The sequence below is a fragment of the Xenopus laevis genome, chromosome 8L, assembly GCF_017654675.1.
Source record: "Xenopus laevis strain J_2021 chromosome 8L, Xenopus_laevis_v10.1, whole genome shotgun sequence".
NCBI classification, from domain to species: Eukaryota; Metazoa; Chordata; class Amphibia; order Anura; family Pipidae; genus Xenopus; species Xenopus laevis.
The window spans coordinates 60914800-60931442 of record NC_054385.1 but is presented as its reverse complement, the minus strand read 5'-3'; the positions used below and the strand labels follow the sequence as shown (position 1 = coordinate 60931442).

At 35.6% G+C, this 16643-nt stretch overlaps 1 long non-coding RNA gene across 1 annotated transcript; it reads right to left on the bottom strand.

Moving 5' to 3' along the window:
- Positions 1-2071: 2071 nt before the first annotated feature.
- Positions 2072-14816, bottom strand: LOC121397041. The gene is made up of 3 exons (XR_005963376.1): positions 14705-14816; positions 9811-9909; positions 2072-2317 (listed from the first exon to the last, which is right to left on the bottom strand). It is a non-coding gene; the product is annotated as an uncharacterized LOC121397041 (long non-coding RNA).
- Positions 14817-16643: the final 1827 nt, after the last annotated feature.

Genomic DNA, 16643 nt, shown 5'->3' with positions numbered 1-16643 from the left:
TCCTTTAATGAGGAGAAATGAGAAAGATAAATGTTAATCAAAGCCAAGCATAAAACATGTTTAAACATATAATATAAAATAAAGGACTCTGAAGAAATTGAAAGAAACAATGACTGATATACCTTTGTAATAATAAACAAAATATATTTCAAATGGCAACTTATAGAAATAGAGCAGTGGTTCCCAAATTGTGGGGCTTGTCCTCAAAGGAGCCTCATTATTGTGGAAAGAGGGGTCTTAACAGTGGCGTAACTAGATATTACTGGGCCCCACAGCAAATTATTTTTCAGGCCCCCAAAATGTTTAGAGGTTGACTAGTTTCTCCAATATTTATTGAAATTGTATATGAATTAGGGCCTCATGGGGCCCCTATACCTCCTGGGCCCCCCTGCAGCTGCAGGGTCTGCTTCCTCTATAGTTACGCCCCTGGGTCTTAACATGGATGCCTCAGCAAAAAAGTCAGAAGACTTCTGGAATAAATTATGCATTAAAGGGTTTGTTCACCATTGAGTTAACTTTTAGTATGATGTATAGACTGACATTCTGAGAAAATTTGCAACTGGTTTTCATTTTTTATTATTTGTAGTTTTTGAGTTATTTCACTTTTTATTGAGCAGCTCTCCAGTTTGCTGTGTCCGCAATCTGGTTGCTAGGGTCCAATTTACCCCACCAACCATGCATCGATTTGAATGAGAATATGGAATATTAATAGGGGAGGGCTGGAACGGAAAGATGAGTAATAAAAAGTAGCAATAATAATAAATGTGTAGCTCTAGAGAGGATTTGTTTTTAGTGGGGGTCAGTGACCCCCTTTTGAAAGCTAGAAAGAGTCAGGAGAAGAAGGTAAATAATTCATAAACTATAGAAAAAAAAATAATGAAGGCCAATTGAACAGTTGCTTAGAATTGGCCATTCTACAACATATTAAAATTAACCTGAAGGTGAACCTAATTAACCAACATGGCTTCTATTCAACTCGTTCTAACTATATTGACTAAATGCTTGGACAAAAGATTATTCATAATAAAAAACAATGGTACAGCTAGCGTCAGACTAGGGCACCTAAGGACCACCAGAGAACCCAACCCCAAGGGTGCCCTCATACTAGTGTAAGCCCACTGGGAAATAAAAGCAGGAATGACTGCAGGGCAGAAAGAAGTGTAGGTGATACTAAGAAGTTAGGGCAGTTTCAAAGTGTTTTTCATAAATAAATGGAGGTGGATGTCAACTAAACAGAGCACAATGTGAGAGACTCTAGTGGAAATGGGAGGTGGATATAACAAGACTGTTCAGGAACAGAAATAAAGACGTTTGATGGTGGGCAGAAATATTGGTGTGGTCGTTATATATTAATTACCTACCAGCACTGGTCATCACATCATGACTACCCACCTACACTGCATACCTAAACCCCAGTACTGTACAAATAGCACTTCTCTCACCAGTAACACACCACATCCACACTGCTCTTGATCAAACAGTAGAAGGACTTGAAATTGGCCAACAGGTGCTTTTGTTGAGTCTGCTCCTGTTACACACCTTTACTACCATGTGAAGGACTCAGCAGGTGACAACAGAAGTGGCCTTGTATAACTGGCCTGCACTTTATTCACTCGAGTAGTAAAATCTATCACTATTTGAGGGTGAAGCGTTAGAATCAAGATCATTGGTCTGTTAACCAGAAAAACAGACAACTTACCACATCGCAGTGTATCATTTCTAATGGGAGAGGTGTCCACATAGGTCCACAACGTATGTGTCCAATTAACTACATTTCCTTCAGTGCAGCTACCCATGATATCTGCGGAGAGTATAGATTTCCACATCTGAAAGTTGTACAAGCTTCCCATAAGGATTGAATAACCTGATGCCACGTTTTCCCCACTGATGACATGGTTAGTGCCTAACACCAGTGTTCCGTTAGGTTTTATTTTTCGTGGATTTGGAAGAGTTTTGTTAAAGGTGCACTTTCCATTCACAAAGACCTTCAACTGCTTGGTGAGACTGTTCCAAGTTGAGCATACCATGTACCAGTGTGCTAAGTGTAACTGAAAGTCAATGTCATACCTGTTTTCCAAATGAAATAGCACAAGCTTGTTGTTAAAACCGCCAAATCCAAGTTCAGGGTTTTTGTCATAATCTTTATTTGCAACCACATATGAAAATGCTGTCCAAGTGCTGGTGTTAACAGCACGTGATAAATCCAAGCACCATGTGAAGTTTTCTAATGCTGGGATATTTGTGTTAGTCATTTGTACAAAGGACTGCAACCTGGTTATTTCCACTTTGCATTGTGTGAGTTCTTTACAGTCTAAATCTGCAGAGAGAAGAAATTTTGATTAAAATATTTGTTCTCCGGTCGATATATATAAAAAATGTTAAAATAGTATTTCTACTAGACAAGATAAGACATAACTCGAATAAAAGCCATTGTTATCAGTATAGGTTTTCTCAATCAACAAACACTTCTGTAAAAGATATGGAAAAAAACTGTATGTATTTGGTGCACAGTTTCTTTTGTGCATTTCCATCATCTAGGATTAATATTGGACCAAACTATCTCGCCTGTTTGCCTAACCTTTTACCGTTGACAGTCACAAATCCATTGGATTGACAGTAGGTTTTTATTTGCACTTTGCACGGATACCCTGGGATATTTGCACAGAGCTGCAATTAGAAAGCCATTGTTTCTAGCATCTATAGTATCTACTGTTTCTCAATGAGAGAATCACCCCCGCCATACACATTTCATCAGGATTATTATGCTGTAGGGAGAGTTAAAGGCGGTGTTATCCTAAAAATAGCATTTTACCTATTAAGGAAAACGTAAATCTAAGCAACTTTACAATAAACATTAATTAAAATGTTCAGTGGTTTTGAAATTGTTCAGAATTGCACCAAATGAAGAATAAGCACTTTAAACCCACCAGAGCAACACAAAATATAATACTTAATTATGATTTATTCCAATTTAACATGTAATAAATGTATTTGTGTCTCTCTGCCAGTCATATCTTAAATTATTACTATGGGAACCATTCCAAACGCAATAAGTGCTAGAGATAATAACGACAACAGATTTATTGCAGAATGGAAATATAGTAGAAGATAAATCTGTGAGAGCTTGGGAAAATGTGTTGCAACTGAGTGTTGGTTTAAACTTTGTAAAGCATTATTTTGCATTTATAGGTAGGGTCTATATTCACTTTTATTGGCATAGGTCATTATGCATAGACAGTCTTATTTATGTGCCTGTTTCTGTATTCAACAAATACAAGTGTTATACAGAGTGCTGTAAAGCTTTTGCCTCTTCCAAAGACTCTTATCAGTGATTTTGTGTAGCAAATAGTCATAGAAATGAGGGGAATGTTGCTATAATTTACAAATCAACAATTACACCAAGCTTAATCAGAAAGATTATTTCAAAACTGGTATTTATCAGTTAGTATCCTTACTATATGTACATGATACAATTGCACATGCAAGCAATTTAAGGGACCAAATTTCAGGTAAATTAGGAACAAGTTGCATTTACACTCTTCAGTTTCAATTCATCTCTTTTTGTGTTTATCTGCACATCCTACAAACCCACTAACTCATGCATTTTTAAACATAAGTAACACTGGGTAACTCAGTTATTGTTTTCTAAATAACAGAGGGCCAAATGTCTTCCTTGTATGGGAGCCCACAAAACAAACAAACCAAACAGTTTGATGGCAGCGTTAAGGGCTTGGATGGTTATTTCAAAGGAAACAATGGCAAGGACTGAAGGTCCCTGAACACCCCACAACATCCTACTTAAAACTATTATTAATATACCTGCTAATAAAAGCATTTGTCATTTGAATAACCAATATTAAAAAAGTCAAATGGAAAATCAATACTGCAACTCCCTATACATCATTCTCCATATAAAGAGATATTCAAACTGACCCTCAGTTTTTGCCAAACCCACTAAGTTAATATCTGCTGATTGGTATGTATTACTGCATCATGAAACATTAAAGGAGAACTATACCCCCCAAACAATGTAGGTCTCTATAAAAAGATATTGCATAAAACAACTCATATGTAAAACCCTGCTTCATGTAAATAAACCATTTTCATAATAATATACTTTTCTAGTAGCATGTGCCATTGGGTAATCATAAATAGAAAATTGCCATTTTAAAAAATAAGGGCCGCCCCCTGGGATCGTAGGATTCACTGTACTCACAAACATACTAACAAACCATACATGTTAGGTCACACGAGCCAATTAACAGACTGAGTTGTGTCTTTTGCTTCCACATTTCTTCCTGTTACAGTTAGGGGCCGATTCATGAAGCTCGAGTGAAGGATTCGAATTAAAAAAACTTCGAATTTCGAAGTGTTTTTTGGGCTACTTTGACCATCGAATGGGCTACTTCGACCTTCGACTACGACTACGAATCGAACTATTCGAACTAAAAATCGTTTGACTATTCGACCATTCGATAGTCGAAGTACTGTCTCTTTATAAAAAACTTCGACCCCCTACTTTGGCAGCTAAAAGCTACCGAAGTCAATGTTAGCCTATGGGGAAGGTCCCCATAGGCTTGCCTGAGTTTTTTTGATCGAAGGATATTCCTTCGATCGTTGGATTAAAATCCTTCGAATCGTTCGATTCGAAGGATTTAATCGTTCGATCGAAGGAATAATCCTTCGATCGTAGGATTTGCGCTAAATCCTTCGACTTCGATATTCGAAGTCGAAGGATTTTAGTTCCTAGTCGAATATCGAGGGTTAATTAACCCTCGATATTCGACCCTTCATACATCTGCCCCTTAGAGTTGAAGTATTTCTGGTCAGGTGATGTCTGAGGCAACACAGAGACCATCACGAAATGGTGGCTCAAGGCAAGAGATGTAAAAGGGCAAGATTTACTTAAATATATTCCAGTTTGGTAAGATTCTTTAATATGTCACTTAATATGATATAAACTGTTGCTTAAGTGTTCATTTTGGGTATAGTTTTCCTTTAAGTACTTTTTATTAACTGGCCTCCTAAATATCTTATTTATGTAGTGTAGGGGGGGAGTGCAAAAACAGGAGTAAACCACAATGTTTTTGCACTTGAAGTCCTGTCCCACACTTGGTGCTCATAAGGAATCCTGGCTGTGATCAGTAGTGTTTTATTCATGGGGTGGGCTGAGGTGCAGTCAAGCAAGCCCATTAAACACATCTAGTATTTGATCAGTGCTGCCTTTTGCATAATGTTCCATAACAACAAATTACTGGTATGGCCAGCTTTAAAGGGGTGGTTCACTTTAATGGTCACGTTCTATAGTAGCCCAAGGCAACCACAGCCCTTTAGCAGGGAAGATCTGTGTCTCCAAAGATGCCCCAGTAGCTCCCCATCTTCTTTTCTGCTGATTCACTGCACATGCTCTGTGCTACTGTCACTTACTCAGCTTAGGGACCCACTCACAATATACAGTACACATAGAATATAAATGTCACAATATAAGGCTGCTTAGTAAATAATTCATATCATTGGTACATGGCTGTTCAGAAACCAGCACCATTAGAATCAGAATTTAATAAACAGCCCTGTAGCATCAGCTTATATGGCAGGCAAACCTAATTTTCTCCTGTGACAAATTTGAAGGCCTGGATCATTACTACTATAGAGATGCTGAACCTTTATGCTGAATCAATAATTTCAGTATATTAAATATGGCAATACTACCCATATTCATTTTTAGGGTTTCATGCTCATTTAAGGAGAAGCTAAATTATTCATTGCCCTCTTCCCAAAGTCTTGACTATTCCATAATACTTCCCTTGTTCCCTGCCTTTACGTTCTCATGTGTTTCCCTTTGCAAAATAATCTCTGTAGTGTAATATCATCATAAATGTATGACTGTAGGTAATAATTATAGTAATAATAGGTAATTTTTTGCTGCAGGAAAACAAGGGAAGCTTAATTAACTTTAATAGTATTTGAATGATTTATGCTAAGCTCCAACATATGACAAAAGAGGACTTAGCTCATGAAAATACATTTAAAAACAGTGATTTGTAGAGAAATAGACTGTGATCATTAGAGCTTTATCTAATGGAAGGTTATGGGTCAATGTTGTTATGCAGTAACATGGATAAAGATTGCCTTTGTCCACAAAGCATTCATATTCTTGCTTTCATTATCTATATTGCTGTGGGTCAGTATAACCCAACCTACATACGGGTAAAGATATACAAATCAAACAACGTATATCATGTACTTCAACTCACGTTATCTATATGATAACGTGTCCCTGTGGTTTATCTTATGTGGGAAAGACACAGAACACGCTCCGTGAACGTATGGGTAACCATAGATCTTCAATAAAACGGGCATTCGAGACAGGGAAATCAGATTTACCCCTACCGCAACACTATCTAAAAATGGGACATAGATTGCCCACACTTAGATTTATGGGCATAGATATGATCACAGAGCCCACCAGGGGAGGTAACTGGAATCGTCTGTTGTCGCAAAGGGAGGTCTTTTGGATTAAGACATTAAACACGGTTGCTCCCAATGGTTTAAATGAATATTGTTCTTACAATCCATTCTTATGATTGTCTATGTTTACAGAGCCTTGTTAATCTAGCATAATGTTATCTAAGGAAGGAAGACGAAATGAAATGAAATACTTATGGACTATTCTATATGCAAACATTAAGCTTTTGTTATATTGGTTTTAAATGGTGTTTTTATACTGTTTGTGATTTTTTCTGTAAAAGTATTTTAAAAAAAATTCTTAACACGATTTTACTGTTTAAAAAGATATTTATTCATGGCACCATGCACTTTTTCTTCCAGATTGTCCCGCACAACTTACCACTTGCCACTTAAGGTTCACGAAGGGTTAACCTGCTTAATTGAATTTGTGGGAGGTGTTTGGTGTTGGGTCACTGATGGTGAGTCTTTATAATCTCTTACAAATCAGTGTGTTGTTATCTTGATAAAGATCCCTCTGGGGATCGAAACGTCGATCTAATAAACAAGCATTTTTGAAGAAAAATCCTGGTGTGCGTCAGCATTTTGGAGCGTATATATATATATATATATATATATATATATATATATATATATATATATGACACATATTACAGTGGATTAAGATTATAAATCACAAGAATGATACATTGCACAAGAAGATAAGTTTATAAACCTAATGGCATGAGATGCGTATGTTTGTATAATAAAATGTAACAATTCACAGCATTGTGTGTACAGTGCAGTCTCTGTTGTCAGTTTGTGAGAGATTTACAGTTTAATATCATGTTTTGTGGCCACACACTTTGCCTTTGTGCTTTGATGTTATGATGAACATGACATTTATCATATGTTGTAATTTGTGGAATATGTAGACATTATTAGGAGATGGGCAAAGTTTAAAGAGAAAACACACAGCATTTACAGAGTTTTAGCCAATGTTTCGCTTAAACAGACAGTAAAGCTGTACAGAGTCGTTGGCATATAGCCATTAGGGCTGCTTTTAAGTCTAAGTAGGATGATGGAAATGTTAGTATTTGTGCTAGAGTCCAGGAGATAGAATTCTGGATCTCATTGGACTTTTAGCTTGTTAATTAGCAGTACCTTCCTGTTATTGGCACAAAAAGCCACTGTGGGCATTTATAAAACAATATTAATCCATGTGACTGAGTCCTGCTACTAATCTCAGAGCATTATTGGATTTCTGAAACTATTTCCCAGTGCGCTATTACTTCATTACCACAAGCAGCTTATCTTTACACATATTAAATTCATACATAAAAGGATTAACACAGCTTGTTTAACAGGCTGCCAAGCTAACAACTAATGAGTTTCTCATCAACTGCAATGCTCTTCATTCAATCAGTAATCTTCATAACATGCCCAATGCCATCCTAGTATTAAACCAGTCAAGCTAGTGGTTTAGCAAATCCAAAATACTGAGACAACAGAGCACTCCATTAACAGCAAAGTAAATATATTTAATTATATCATATGATTTGAGAAAATCATTTGGTCAACAAAGTTCCAAAAAAACAAACTTCTGTCATATGTTATCATTAAAATAGGCTAAAATGAAAGTGACACTGAAACACATAAAAAAAAAAACATAATTTTATAGTGAAGTTATTGTGCCACAAAGAATGTGTCTCTTAAAGTTTACTGGTTCATCTGGAGCAAAAGTCATGTGTCTCTGGGATGTCATTGAACAGTACAATTTTACATTAATATTTTTATATTTATTATGTTATTTATAAAGAGCTGACACATTTCCTCAGCAGTAGAGATGTGACAGACAGACCTACATGCAACAAAGCTTTTTGTGCAGACATCCACCTGTCACCACTATGTGCATCACCTAGAACACTTTGCATTCAATAACATAAAGCATTGTGCCAAAAGTACAGGGGAGGTTTTTGCACGAATAACTGCTGTACTGTTTTCTATTGGATGACATACGACCCCATAAGTCTTAAGGTGGCCATGCATGACAGACAGCCTGAATGATCCGAACAACAGGAACTGTGGTTCTTCTTCATTTCCTGCAGCAAACATTTGCAGTATGGTGCTTTGGAAAATGATTTAGCATATAGATATCAGTTGAGGTCACCAGACTGCTAAGGCTCAGCTTTAGATGTAAATCACCATGTTGGAATAAAAAAAGCACTACTCAATGCCTTTAGTCATATTTAGAGTACCAATAAAAGTTTAAAGCAAAACTGATCCATTTATAAATGTAATGTTGCTCTGAATTGATTTTATTGCTATTTCTAAATCATCATTTTCATGTACATTTGCATCACAGACATTTCTTATTCTTGATTGAAGTGCTGAAACCATCTATTTGTTTTCCATATACTGATTGTAAGCCAATCCATTAAATGCAATGTATTACCTTGGAGCTGGGAGAAATGATGTCAGAAAACACAAGTGTGTTCTTTAACTGACATGCTTTTTCTGGCATTGATTGCTTTTTTCGCCACATAAAACATGACAAGCTTTTTATTTTATAAAACATATTATAACTTCTGAGCCAGACCATTGAGAGGCAATAAATATAACTCCAAGAATATATAAAAGAAAAATGCCCCTATTTTGCAGACATACCTTAATTAAAATAAAATTTGGAGGCATCACTTTCACCAATTTCTTACAAATATCTAAATAGATGTCATGTGATCATATTAACCTTTATAATAACTTCAAAACTGTCACATAGATGGTTGTAATATGGAATTACATGTGCTTGAATACAATTTCAATAACCTATAATTTTATTGCTAAGCTTAGGGGTAGAAATGTCATTAACCATATTGTACCCCTTATAAGTAAAAAGATTAAAAGTTATGCGGGGGAATGTAATAAAAATCGCTAACGGAAAAACTATTCGCAATGCGAAAAGTTATGCCTTTGCGCGAACAAATTTTGCTTTGTGCGAATTTAATATAGCTTTTGCGAGCCCGGAAACTGTTTAGCGACCACTTCCGACAGTGAAAGACCGTGTGCGAATTTTATAGTTTGCGCCAATGCGCAGTCAATGTAATAAAACTTCTTACTGAAAAAGTCGTTATGTTTGCTCCAAAAGATTACGACACCTTCAAGCACTTCTTATGAGTGCGCAATTAAAATTCGCAATGCGCAATTAAAAGTCGCAATGCGCAATTAAAATTCGCAATGCAATAACAGTTTAAGGAACAATATTACATTGCGAGATGTGGATTTTTAGTCTTATTGGTGCGAATTGTTTTGCTCTTTGCGACTTTTATTACATTCCCCTGAAAGTCTTTGGGAAAAATAACTTCTTACCTGATAAAGCGGCAAGTTCAGCAGTTACGAGAAGAATGATTAAAGCTTTTACAGGATAGCGCCAATGAATGAGCTCCTTCATCTTAATGACTTTGCCTTCTGAAATAGAAACAGCTCAGGTTTATTGCATTTCATACTTCATTCAGCCTGTTGGTACATTATCTTGTTTAACCTTCCTATCAATGCAGGATATTGAAAGAAAGAGTAGGCATGCAATGTACAATACAAAACAAACACTAAAATCTACCAAAGAAGCATCCTGATTTAAGGGTTATTAAATAGCCTCAACTGTATTCAAACAGATTACATTCAGTTGTTATCATCTTACTACTCATATCAAGACACTGTGAAGTATTTGTAGAAGGGACATTATAGTAAAAAGTATTTATCTGGTGCTGTGTATGTGTATCAGACTCGATGTGTCTGGAGTCCATACTGTATCCTTGCAATTCCTGCATAATTCAAACAACCTTCTTCTTTATGACTGATGTAGTGTTCGGTTGTTAAAATTATGCATCTGAGGGCTACAATAATGTCCATCAACTGCTTTAAATCATCACCTGGTGGCTTACAAATTGGTTACCCACATAAACAATACAGAATAGCTGGCAAGTGCACACATCAATGTGTACATTACATTATAGCTGGTGTTGCAGAACAAGGTACTAAATAAAATATGCTGTACTGCAAGTCAATTTCTTCATACTACTATTAACCCAGATCCTACTTACAGACTTTAGCAGACATATCCAGTACGCATTTCCAATAGGGGTTCTTTAAGAAACACGTTGACATTGCAAGATCCTTTAGCAGACATCATGGCTTCCATTAGAATCCAGCTAGCCTTGTCACTGTCTTTCCCTTCCCAGAGGTATAGATCAGAGAAGAGTCTATCTGTCCCTGTCGTTTGTTCCTGATATACAGCTTACTGTACGTCATCTTATGTCCACAATAGATAAATGATGTGAGAACAAGTGCAACAGTCTTTTCTGTATGTCAACCATGTTCAGATTAGTTGATGCCTTTTTTTCTTTTCAGTATTTACAAATGGCAGATTTGTCATTGTGTATAGTCCAGGGAGATAACATGTTTGTCTTGACATATGGTAATTACTGATTAAACCATCATTTCTTCCTATGCCTTTTCCGTACACACCTTATAAATGTGTTATTTAAAAAAAAATAATAATTATGATGGTTATTTAATAGACAGATATGAATAAAAAGTATTTCACTACTGGCCTCAAAACAAAGTTGCCTGTGTGAGTCTGCGGCCCTGAGAATTTTTTTTTTGGAAAATAAAATGATAATTAGCACAAACATCTTTAGTGTAGCACTATACAGCATAAGAGAGGCAAGATACATGGAAGGGATATTATAAACTCTCTAAACAAAATTCACAAAATTACCTTCCACAAATTGAACTCATTTATCAATAATTTTTCTCGAAAAAGTCAGAGCCAAAAAACCGTGACAAAATCGAGCGTCATTTCGCATCATATGATTGACGCTCCGAAAAATCGGCTTTAGCAAATTGTTGCTACAAAAACTCAACTCTATTATCACATTATCCAGCGCAGATCACGATGTCAAGAAACAACTTCTATGTGACCTGAGATGTAGTATTTTCAGATTCAGCTTTCTAGCAGCTCTGGGGTATGATAATTCTCTACAAATCTATTTTTTTTTTCTGTGAAAAATGTGAGTTTTCTGCCTAAAAAAAACCTCAACTAGATTAATTTGAGGTTAAATAAATGGGTCCCTTAGACTTTCATTTAGGGATTTCCTTTTCAAATAATATTGATTCTGGAGACACTGGACTGATATTGCAAAGAGATATAAATGCAAAAATTATTGCCAACATTTTTTCATTTAAGAAAATATTTTAAGGGGTTTAAAAATGTATTTAGTGACATTTTTATCCAAATTACCTTAGCAACCATGCATTGATAAGAATGAGAGACTGAAATATGAATAAGAGAGGGCCTGAATGTAAGGGTGAGTAATAAAAAGTAGAAATAACATTAAATACATAGCTTTAAAGAATATTTGTTTTTTAAGATGGGGTCAGTGACCCCCATTTAAAAGCTAGAAAGAGTCAAGATTCAAGAACTATAAAAATTAAGGCAAATTGAAAGGTTGCTTAGAATTAGCCATTCTATAACATACTTAAGTTAACTTAAATGTGTACCACCCTTTTAAGGGTGAATCAAGTGCATCAAAATGTATTAGACTCTGAAAGGGAATATAATATTTTTACATTTTTAAAGTGAACCTATCACCCAGACACAAAAATCTGTATAATAAGTCCTTTTCAAATTAAAAATGAAATCCAATTTCTATTTTTTATTAAAACATTCATATCTGTTAGCTAATTAAAGTTAATTCTGTTTTTGGGTGATGGGTCCCCTTTAAAGCACAAATACAGAAAATTTCAATCTTATTGGTAGAGAAGCATATGCTATAATTCATAATAAAGAGTGTCTAATGTGTGTTTTGCTCAGTAAAGTTAGCTTCCTGAGCCCTTCAACAATTTGACAAAAAGCAAATCAGGCTATATAGGCAAAATATCTGTGTCAGCAATTCAGCCACAGGGTTAGAGTTTCCTATGCAGGGAAAGTGGACACCAAGGTCACCATTTTAAGCTATTGGTGCTTTGCAGTGGCATGTAGTCTCTGATGTAAACTGATAATTGGCAACACAAGTGACATTGCTAACAACTGAGAATGCTTAGAGGTGTATATTTTTTAAGTGTATGTTGTTTTAACTGACAGTTGTATGGCATTTCTGTGTAATTAAACAATAGCCAGAAATTTCAGAGCCTTGTGCAGAAATTCTAATGGGGGGGGGGCTAATGTCTGGTTTAAAGTAGATGTATGCAGGTTTGGCCTTCTTTCTACAGATGGCGTTGGAGCCCAGTTGTGCAGCAGTTTTGACTGCCAAGTCCCCTGTTGCTTCTGAGTCATATAGTCATATATATAATCTTAAATGAGTCGTTCACCCACCTTTAAATTAACACTAAATATGATGTAGAGTGATGTTCTGATACAATTTGCAATTGGTTTTCATTTTTTATTATTTGTGTTTTTTTAGTTTTTAGTTTAGTTTTTTGTTCAGCAGCTTTCCAGTTTTTTAATTTCAGCAATGTGGTTGCTAAGGTACAAAGTACCCTAGCAACCATGCATAGATTTGATAAGTGACTGAAATATGAATAGGAAAACGCCTGACTAGAAATATGAGTGATAAAAAACCACAATAACAGAACATTTGTAGCCTTACAGAGCATTTGTTTTTAGATGGGGTCAGTGACCTCCGCCCCTCCCCATTTGAAAGCTGGAAAGAGTCAGAAGAAGAAGACAAACAATTCAAAAACTCTAAAAAGAAATAATGAAGAAAAATTGAAAAGTTGCTTAGAATTGGCCATTCTAGAGCATACTAAAAGTTAACTTAAAGGTGAACCACCCCTTTAACTTTATAAATATATACACTGCATATCAACAAATTTACAAATGAGGTAGAAAGAGAAAAGCAAACTTCTCAGCAGAGATCGCTATTTATCACTGAGGAAATATATTCACAGTACGGCTATGGGTAAATAGTTCATAACTGCAGTGGACATATCATGCAATAGTTGATAAGGCAGCGACCAGCCTCAAAGAGCTTATGGGGAGATGGTGACTGGACAAAGAGCTTACCCTTGTGCAGTTTCTAATAAAGGACACTTACTGCATAATAATACACAAGGGACCATTTAGATATGTACAAAAAACACCCTGGAAGAAAAGAGGAAATGCTACTCATGAAAGAAACACTTGTGATTCCTACTCAATGGTTACACAATCACAATCAATCACCAATGTGTTGTCCAGTGTAGCCTAAAAGAGATCCATTAGGAAAGCATTATATAAATATTCTATGAGTTCCACAGGGACTGTTAAGACTGATGACAAGAATGCGTGAAGCTTTATTGGTGCTATATAAATAAAGGACAATAATAATAATCTGCATTCATATCTATTACCTGTAAATGAACAAACTTAAAAAATCATATCAGACATATACATGTCCATCAAATCTTACTTTACAAATATTTATTGTCATACATTATAATCTCCACATACTGTAAAGTGAGTGGGAATGAAGCTCTAAACGAAAAAAAATTAATTAAGGTGCCTCAAAATGTAGAATTATTCATTTCAGGTGCAATTTGCAATTTACAAAGAATGTATTCTTGTAAGTTCGCTCATTCATGTTCTCTTATAAACCTACTTCTATCAACAGATGTATGTGTGCCTTAGAGATATACATATGTATATGTGTATGGGTGTATAAGAGAGGTATTTAAGATGTATTATAAATCTGTTTATGAGCTACATATAGGAACTTGTAATTCTATAGCAAATAAAGGATTCCAGATAATACATATTTGATTTACATTTTATTGTCTTTTATACAGATTACACACTAGATTGTTCATCATCCACATCACAGATTGCTCTAGTGGAGCTTGCAATCTCAGGTCCCTATCGCATTTACACATACCATGATCATCAGAAGAGGAAGACATTTAATCAGTCTGTAGTTAATTGGACAGAAGTATCCTGAGAAAACCAACGCAGCCATGAGCAGAATAACATTCTTCTTTTAACAGTCCCCATATGCTTAAACAACCATAGATACACAATGGTGCTGCAGATCACATTAAATAAAATCATATAAGCATGTTTTATAGCCCCCTGCCGTAGCCATACAGATCATGAGGGATGGAAGAACTTTGGACAGGGAAGCACTGCCTTACAATACATGTTTTAGTATATAAGTGATCAGAAACAAATACACAATGATACTAAGGAGTTCATTTAAAACCAGAAATAAATTGTGAAGTATATACTTACATTTTTCGTAGCTGTATAAAGCCATGCTGTCATGCAAGTGTCAGTATAAAAAAAGACTCATGTGAACTGTATGTGTCTCCTGAGCCAGCTCTGTGAAAATGCAGGAACTCAATCAAATGACCTATGGTCTCTGTCACTCAACTCTGAGAAGTGCAGATATATTGGCTTGCGTAACTTATTGTGCCATAAATTTTGAGGCATGCTCAGTTCTGTTTTACATACAAGAAATAAAAATTGGAAAGAACATAACAAACAAGCAGTGGGATGAAGGACCTTTAGTACTTTGCATAGCAATATAGGTTTCCTGTGAGAATCGGAGCTGAAAGGACAGCGATGTAAAAGTATTGTATATCATAAGAGGATCATACAGATGATTTTAAAAAGAAAAGAATAATTAGGCTACACCAAAGCTCTAAAGTTTTCATTTGATTTCAAAACGCTTTAGATACCTTCCACTTACACCACTTTTAGGATTCTACTTTATTCCACTTTTAAGAAAACACAGTTACTTTTCATATTCTGAATGTTTACCTATCCTATAGACATGTATCATTTCCATTGTCATTCACTCACTCAATGGCTTCACTGCTTACCCAACCTACACTTTTCCTTTAGTTTACCATCTTTTTACCCCAGCTTCTAATTTAATTCCCTAGGCTAAGCCTCTGAATAATTAGGTTTTCACATTATGCTCAGTTCTGTGATTCTGCTCTCCTTAGTGCACTTGTGCCACCACCCATAGAGTTATAGCAATTTCTATCTTTCCAAGCATGTGTCCCATGCAGAATAATTTAGAAATGTAAAGGTCATTAGTTTTTGCATCAGGTGTTTTGAACACAACCACAAGCATATACTAAAGACAGAACAAACTGATCAAATTGCAATGTACAGATCTAATTTCTGTCTGTCTAACCATATGTGTATCCAACTGAAGTGGCTTAAAAGCTTCTGTTCCATACCAAAGAACACAGTGTAGATGCAAATACATGTATGGGACCTGTTATCCAGAATGCTGGGGTTTTCCGGATAATGGATCTTTCCGTACTTTGGGTCATCATGCCTTAAGCCTACTAGAAATTCATTTAAACATTAAATAAACCCAATAATGCGGGAGCCAGAAAATCTATTCTACAACAATGGTTACGCACTGACCCCCCCCCCCCCCCACTGTCGTTGGTGAAACAAAAATTACACCATACTTTTCACATGGACTGGCTGGAAACCATGACCAGGAAAGAACATAATACCCAAAAAATTTTCATGGTTTGGTCGACCTACATTACACCTCAAATGTCTTACAGTTTATACTTTCCGACACACATCATGGTATAATATGGAATCCTTGACAAACCACCCTTTGATCGTGGAATCATCCCAATATCTTGAGACTCTGCAACATGATCAATTGCACCCCGATGCAGCACCTCCCAGGAACCATCAGCTTAACAGTCTATTGACCTCCTACTTACACTCCCCCCTTTAGGATCTATTTTCCATGTCATTTTTGTTATTGAGCTGACTGTTTTGAAAATTGTTTGACTGTTTATATTTGATATCGAAATCACTGAACTGTCTACTTTACGTAACCTTGTACAAATTTTTCTTGTGATTTTACTTTATCATTTACAATAAAAACAAGTTTAAAAAAAAAATAAATAAACCCAATAGGCTGGTTTTGCGACCAATAAGGATTAATTAGATTTTAGTTGGGATCAAGTACAAGCTACTGTTTTATTATTACAGAGAAAAACATAATCATTTTTAAAAATTTGGATTATTTGGATAAAATGGAGTCTATGGGAGACAACCATTCCATAATTCGGAGCTTTCTGGATATCGGGTTTCCGGATAAGGGATCCTATACCTGTATACAAGTTTAGTGGAAATATATATATGTTTTTAAAGTTGTTAATAATTCACATGTGCAGCACAAATAATT